At 41.3% G+C, this 8,535-nt stretch overlaps 1 long non-coding RNA gene across 1 annotated transcript; it reads right to left on the bottom strand.

The window, feature by feature from the left end:
• Window positions 1-640: 640 nt before the first annotated feature.
• LOC146254880 (uncharacterized) lies at window positions 641-8,025 on the bottom strand. The gene is made up of 4 exons (XR_014731437.1): window positions 7,886-8,025; window positions 2,042-2,106; window positions 1,701-1,800; window positions 641-812 (listed from the first exon to the last, which is right to left on the bottom strand). It is a non-coding gene; the product is annotated as an uncharacterized LOC146254880 (long non-coding RNA).
• Window positions 8,026-8,535: the final 510 nt, after the last annotated feature.

Here is an 8,535-nt window from a genome sequence, read left to right on the forward strand (position 1 = left end):
CACTAGACTACATATCGGAGAGTATAAGTTACGTTATTTCCCACTGCGCAATGTGACGTTGGAGTGACGTCTTTTCTACGTATTTTTTGGACGTCTAATTTTGGTCCACTGAAGGGGTTGTTATGTAACGCCAGGCGACGTGATTTTTTGGACGTCTACCGCACGTCTAATGTTGACGCCATTGGGACCTCAGTATAAAGGCTATTTATAGTCCAAATGTGGACGTCTTTTCAACATCGAATTTAGACTAATTTCAGACGTAATTTTATACTACTTCTATAAATGTAATCTCGTGTTTCACTTTCAATTCACCTTTGTATGCTGTTAAAGTTATCAGCTGCTGCCAATCAAATGGAGTTTTAGGGAAATTATCTGGAACAGTAGGCCACCTTCTGAAATGGGACTAGATCATTTTCCATAAACTCAATTTGATAGTCTCAGTAGCAGATAGAGACGCTTTCAAATGTGTAATGAATTTCTAGTTCAAACTCGCTGCTGAGCGCAAACAAAGCTACAAAAAATTAACACATGGTACAGCAAACATGTCCTCCACCCTCTGGAAACATTGAAGTTAATCACATACCAATAAATCACAATTCAATAACACCGTATCGATTTTTATTCAAAAATACAATGTACCAAGAGAATTATGAATGAATAATTACAAATTCATAGAATTGAACTCGAGTCCTGTAGGGCTCATCTAGGCATGGTAAATCCTCCACGTCTTTGCGGCGCGTGCTTTAGGTGCTCGGATACATTCACTTTCACGTATTCCTCAGTGGCCGCAGTATCGAATTTCATGAGCCCTTCTACACAAGTACAAAAAGAGAAATTATTTAGAATAATACTGATTTAATACAAAGCCATCTCAGCAGTTGTTAACTGTAACACTTAGGCTGTCTACAAAAAGGGACTAAGCATGCTGGGGACACAAAACGATTTTTTAAAATCTTGTAAGATTTTCAAACTGTGATAGACCACAAACATGAGGACAAAAAATCTAAAGATTTAGCCGTTTTGCTCCTGATTTGACAAAGACAGCACACCACACACAAACAAATTTCCAAACAGTGTCCCGACTGTTAACACAATAAATCTCGCAAAATCTCTCGAGACTTAATAATGAGCAGGGCGGACGATATGCAGGAAGAAATTAGCTCTGTGCTGCGCCGTGACTCAATTTGTTATGCATCTGTCTTCTCTCAGCTTGCTTTCTGTTTGGATATTGTTTAGTTTCACGTGATAAACTCGGCCTTTGTCCTCGGAGTTCCCCCCACACATCAGGATTTCTGATTGCAAATTGCAAATATTCAACATATTTAGGATTCGCGATCAGGGCAGCTCCGACGTCCTTCTGAGCATATTCTCTCACTCTTGACACACCTCCCACCAAGGGAACATCTGATCAAATAATCTGCAGAACCATCAAGATAATCGGGACGTTACCTAGGATTGTTGGAAGGGACAAAATCGGCCCGATTATCCTGTAGTGTGTCCCTAGCATAAGCAGACTGTCCTTTTTGAGAACTTAGATCCTTTAATGTGTGCATTAGAATGTTGTGTTTTATCAGCCTGTTGTGCTTAGTGCTATTTACAAAAGCTGGCTCTGTGCTTGGAGACACACAGGACTATTACATAAAAATTACTATTGAAAAGAGTTTTGCAACAACAACAAAAAAGTTAAGTATTCTGCTTACCTTGTATTGCTCTATAAAGCTTTGTTCCCTCTAAAGGGCGTTTCCCCCTTTTCCCCTTGCCCTTCAAATTAAATTGGACATGAGGCTGTTGCTGAAGAGCCTAAAGAAAAATAAATTACATTAAATTAATGTGAAGGATATATGTAGGAACAACATTACACATGCAATAAACCCTTTACACTGTTGATCAGTGTCCCCTAGTGTGGTCCTCCTTTCATCCCTTTACTTATCTCCTGCTGGTCTATAATCTCACAATGCATTTGGTTGTGAACTTGTATTTTAATTGAATTCCAACCTATTCTGACATGCTAACGAGAACATGCTGAAATTGTTGTAGATACCTGTCCAACACTTTGTGGACACAGTCCTTGATGTTCCGCCCACCAACTCTTGAAATTTGCAGCACCTGTTGGAATAAGTCCATAATAAAGTTGACTGACACTCGGGCTGAACGATTATTGGAAAATAATATAATTTCAATTATTTTGACTAATATTGCAATTTAATATGCGATTATTATATGATTTGTTATGAATTTATATATATATATATATATATAATGCAAACCAAACGAACAATGTATGGTTTCAACCCAAAACAAACGAAATGAAGGAAGGCAGCAGCAGGTTGAAACCATACATAGTTTGGTTTGCATTGACATACATTGTGTGTGTCGCCCCCTATGGGATGTATTTGGTACCTAGGATGCATGGGCGGATTTCTGATCCAGTGTCAGTAGCTTGCACACAGGGCTCTCAAGTGTCACGCATTGAGAGTGACAGTCATTCATTTCGGTCTTTTGTCATGCCTTCCCGCCACACATTGTATTCCTCACGCAGAAAAAAATATTTATAATAAATGTAATATGCCGCAGCACCCAACCAAAATTCCTCTGGCCGCCCCACAAGATGTCAAGTAAAAAGCAATTAATTATTTAATTTTAACCCCCTGACGGGGGTGGGGGGGTGGGGTGTCACTCTTGCCTGTCTTCAAAACTTGAGAGCCCTATGGTGCACAGTAATACTGTTTGAGTAATTTCGTACATGATTATTTAGTTAGGCTTTGAAACATTTCGATCAGTGATCCTGTCGGGGCTTATTTGACACACCGGTGTTCAGCTTTTTGCATCGTATGCATCGTACATGGCTTTGTGGTGTTTTTTTCAGGGCCGAATTAGGTTGATGGTGTTGCCCCGTGCTATCCATTACTTCTAGACTTGTAAAACCTACCAGAGTATCAAAGGCCTGTGCATCAGAGAGGTGTTGCTCCTTTAACTCAAAGTCCTCCATAGTCTCAATCCTCTCTATTCACCTTATTCCACCCCGCCCACTTTTTTCATCTTTTCGCACTTCCGTTGTATTTGGACTTCCGCTTTACCAGGAATATCATTCAATTCAATGGAGAACTGCCGAGAAGTCCTGCTGCTAAAAATGAATTAAGGTAGGTGGATTTGTGCCAGATGTGCTATGTTCGTGTGCTACAACAAGTCAACAATACACCCTTTCACTGGATGGCTTGAAAACTACTTTTAAGTGTTTATATAATTAGTTTGCCGGTCAGATCGCTGCCCTGCGCTCTGCTGCTGTGCTGCGATAAACAGGCATTACATTATCCACAAACATAAGATGTTTTAACGATTTCACTGCAAGGCATATGCATTTGCTATACTTTGTTTGAAAGGTTAGGTCCTCTAGAATTCAGTCGTGTGATTAATTTTACTGTCAGTACATGTATTTGAGATTTCCCCGCAAAACCGACCAGCTAGCCTTGTTAGCAATAGAACGTTAGCTTCTTATCTACTTGAGGCTCTAGTTTTTACATCAGGTCTCTGCTATTAGCAGAGATTAGATTATGATGATGCTAATTAGTTTGATCTTCAGAGACTGTCACGGCAGATGACAATTTATGCTGCATCAAGAAAATGGAGAAAACTACGTGGGAAGAAACTGCACATACACTAAGGAGCTCAGGCGGGATTTGTCTGCCTCACCCAAGGGGTTTTTCTGAGTGGGTGGATGACATGAGACGGTGGCCTGAGATCGTCTATGGCGACATTTTTAATTACTTTGTTTTGTCACTTGGTGTGGATGGGTCTGCCATGCGAAATTTTAAAAGTACTGAGGCATACCAGTACCTGCATAGTGGGAAAGTCGGCCGTGTGTTAGTTCACCAGGAAAAGGGGTACGTATTTCTGAAAGCCAGTGTGAGTCCCAGTCAGGCCAGCACTCCAGCTCATTTGGCTTGGGTGTTGGCTACACCTAACGGAGCATTGGAGACTATGGGATGCACCTGCATTGCTGGGTTGGGGAGATCCTGCAGTCATGCCGCAGCAATTCTGTGGAAGGTGGGTTAATCTTAGCAAATGCTAAAATATACGCCATATATTGAATGTTTTGATATTTTGTGTTTCTGAACATGTTAACTGTTTTTTCTTTTTGGGGGTACAGTAATAGCTGCTGAGTTGAATCCCATTTACGAGTATGTTGTCTAATCTCATCATGACACGATGGAGTAAGGTAAGTAAAGTAACTGCAGGTAAGTAAGCATGCCTTTATTGTCATGCTTGTATAATGCAGATCACAGACGAGTTTGCGTCATTAAAACAACAATTTAAGGTAAGTTAATACACCTACTGTTAACTCACAAAGAAGTGTGCAGTTAAAATGCAAAAAAACTATGTATATTTAAATTGTACATTTTATTACTTTAAGTTTGAAAAATACTGAAAAATTATCACCACATGTACAGGCAACTTTCCTTCTGTCTAATCACGATCAGTTTCATAAGGTAAGGTTATGTAGGCCTCCAATTTGTGTAGATTAATAAAGTGTGTTCGATTCTCCTCTTTGTGGCTGAGTTTTCTTTTTTTGGTTTTGATTTAATAAATATAATTGTCAAGTGTTTGTCACTGCTTAACATTGTGCTTTGTGTTAGGTGGAGAATGCAGTATCGAGTGGGCTCACTGGACTGGCCTGCACTGATGAGCAGCGGCAGTGGAACAAGGGGACCCAGAGGAACCTTGAGCCCAAACCTCTGAGGGATATCCTCTTCTCCCATCATAAAATGTCTGACACTTTTTGTGGCACAAAACCAAGAGTGGACCCTCTCCCTCCCACCCCTCTTTTCCACACCCAAGAGCAGCTCAGCACAGCCTTTCTAAATCAGGCTTTGCCAGTGTCCAGCCTGCTGTTCAAGTGTATTAGTGCTACACCCACTGAACCACCTGTGGATCCACCTGTTGCTCTGCCCCATGCTGACCACGATGGAACCAGCTCTTGCCCAAGATGCATGTTATTTTATAATACCTTTGTGGCTATTGACGGCAAAAAGCTGGAAGAGGCAACTCGGGAGCAGAGTTCATCCCAGGTCTGGCATGACTCAAGAACATTGAGGATAACTGCCAGCACCTCCAAAAAAGTACCCATTAGAACCAGCCCGGATGCTTATCTCAAAACACACGTGCATCCCAGGTTTCATGGGAATGCTGCAACTCGACATGGGACCATGGGTGAAGCTAAGGCACTACAGTGGTTGGAGGAGCAAGGGTATAGTATTTCCAGAAGAGGTACAATGCTGTGTCCTGGAGAGCCTTGGCTGTCAGCGAGTCCTGATGGGATTATCGACTCGGGTATTCTTTTGGAAATTAAATGTCCTTTCCTTAAGGCTGGCGAGACGGTAAAAGATCTGATGGAGAGCAGGAAATACGACGTGAAGATGGTGGACGGGTTTCCCCAGCTGCAAGAAAATGGTCCTCGTGTTTTTTTCATCCAGGTTCAACTTACCATGATGTGCACTGGGCTAAGGGCATGCAAGCTCCTCATCTGGTCCTCTTCACAACAAGTGGTGGTTGATGTTCCCTTCAACAACGAGTTCTGTTCTAAAATGCTTGCAAGGCTCAGAACATTTTATTTCAAATCTATGCTGCCTTACGTGTCTGATGAGCACCAGGAGGGTCGCTTGGTGCTTTGTGCGCGATATGCACAATTGTTTTGTTGAGATTGTTTATGGGACCATGTTTATGGGACCATGTAGTATAACTTGATTATTGTGGATGGATCATTTTATGTATGAGGAAAGAAACTCCTTGATTCAATGTATAAAAAATAACTAAACATTTAATGCACATGTTTGTTGATTGTCATTTACGTGTTACGTACAAGTATCACATAGTCAGATTTGTTCTCATAAACACAAGGGACAGGATGTTGACGGGGTAGCCGAAAACAGTACAGTACTCAAACATGCAAGAATCTATCAATATACAACATGGAATAAGATAATGATGTGGAAATACTGTTGTAACAAGGTTAAAAGCTCATGAGTCGATTCTGCATAACGTCCCTTTTAAAATTACATAAGCATTTCTACACAAATCAACATTACAATCAATTTACTTTTAAACAATTATTGAAAAAAATTGTTTTACAATCATGTACAATTATTTATTACCAACTAATCCTCTTCATGAATGATATCCCCACGTAGATTAGATAAAGCTGCACAAATTCTCAGGATTTTATCAAATTTGTGAGCCAGGTTTACTGGTATAATTTGTGAAAGGATTCTGAAGTTTTTTATGCGGCGAATGACCCTTTCAACGTGGACACACATTGGCAATGCGCCTGGTGTTGGTTGTGTCCTCTTCAGACAGTGGCATCCCCTTTTTGGTGAATGCTGGCAAGATCAGCTTCACTTTTCGTTCATGGAGGAGGTCTGAAATGACAAATCCTCTGTCTGCCATAACAACATCTCCTGGACGCAGGTACTCCAGAAAGCCACTATTAGATGTAATGAATTTGTCACTGCATCTGCCTCCATATGCAGCGGACACAAACATGATCAGACCACTGGGAGCAATTGCCACTAGATACTTAATTGTATTTTGGCCATAGTAATGACTATAAGACTCGCCTCTTGAATCCAGGTTGTGGGGTTTTTGCAGTGGGGTTTCAGAGCAGTCGATCACACAGGTTGTTGTTTGATAGTGCTCTTTAAAACACTGTGGCATTGTTGCTTGGATAGTTTCCCTGGGCAGCCATGGGATGTAACTCCTCATTTTCTCCTCCATGATGTCATACCACACAGACGTGATCTTGCTGACTTGAGACTGAGACACATGAAACCTCTCAGCAAGATCATCCTGCAGCAAATTCAGCCGTAACTTCATCAGGGTCATAAGGACCTGATCATGGGCATTTAATTGAAAGGAGTTTTTGTAATCCTTTGTTAGCTGATTGGCTAAAAAAGAAAACGCATCCAGAGGCAAACCTGTGTAGAGCCGACTTAAGCGATCAGTGCGTAGAAGTTGTCGGTGCAGTTCGGGAGGTCCTGAACACTGCGTTGCCTGATTACAGTTGAGTGGCTGATCTATTGAAGGGCTGGCATTCTTTCCATAGTTGTGTTCAGGAGGAAGTGGAAGTTTCTTCACAGTTATCATCTTCCACTGCACAGCTGGCAGATGCAGCTGAGGAAACAGACAAGTTCAATGAAACAGCTTTAATAGTATATCTATATATCTATATAACTATACAATATAAATAGTACAACATTCTACGATATTTCTGCAAGTTATGATTCTGTTGACAAAACACATTAATCTGGGTAGTTTTCACAATTTTTAAACGCATCACATAATTGTTATATATTGGATATTATTAAACAAAATTAACGCACACTCTAGGCACAAGGCCCCGCACTGGAGACTGTATTTTCGGGATGATAAGTAGCAACCAGGCTAGGCTAGGATGAACCCTGTCCACATGCAAAGTAGACTTACGCGTATATTTTTCAAGCACCCGCCGAGGTCTCTTCAGAGGAGCGTTGTATCCCAACCATTTCTCCGGGTAGGGGTGTTCAGGTGTAGGTTTACCATCCACAAAATGATACGAGCACACAAAAGGACACTTCGGTGGGTTTTTTAAATTCAGCGCCTTCAGCCAGAGACGCAGATCCTCAACGTCGGTTGGAGCTCGGTGAAAAAGTAAATGGCGGCCCACAACACTCAGTCCTCTTCTTTCCATGGTCAAAACAATCGTAATTAAGGGTCTGATTCCGTTTTCCCCATGTGTTATGGCAGCCACGAACTGCGCAGTTGATGCTAGGCATCTCTATTATCGTTAAATTTGTATCAGAGGCTTTTTAAGACGTTCTCTTTTTGTATGTTATAAAGCGGAAAGTATACAAACCGGAAACGAGAATACGCGGATGGCAGCGCCCATCGCGACTTCCGGAATAAGGTGAATATGGACAGCTGAAGAGGGAGGCTGCGTTTCCTTCAGGCGATGGCGGATGTCGACCAGTAGGCTCAGGACCTTTTTCTGGAACACTGAACTAACACATTTGTTGATGATTACAATGCTCCAATTAGAATAGCAAGGTTAGCTAGCTTACAATTGGTTTTGTAATCAGCTTCAGTGTTTGTTATTAGTACAGCAATGTTGGAGAAAGAAACAAAAGTCCAAAGAAATGTCATCATCTGACATGCCAACGCTATAAGTGAAAATCAGTTTCTGCAGACAGAGAGAAAAGTACAGGAAGAGAGAAGGTGGTACTATTAAAAAACAATTCTCCACAGCCAAAAGATCAATACTTACCACCACAAGGCAATGGGAAGGCCCATCTCCCAGTCTCTGCATCACAAAAAATATGTTTTGGAAGTTATTATGTGTGAACCACCTGCTGCAATAAGGTATTTTAAATTACTTGGTTTCTTGTTCAAAGCAATGTGTGCACTGTGTAATGTGAACAGGCAGCCATGGTGATAGGATCACCACCTGAATAGCAAAATAATCAAAATTAAGCGTAGTGTGAACACAGCCAACAACTCACCATGCCT

Source organism: Hypomesus nipponensis, chromosome 16 (genome assembly GCF_054491055.1).
Source record: "Hypomesus nipponensis isolate SF chromosome 16, ASM5449105v1, whole genome shotgun sequence".
NCBI classification, from domain to species: Eukaryota; Metazoa; Chordata; class Actinopteri; order Osmeriformes; family Osmeridae; genus Hypomesus; species Hypomesus nipponensis.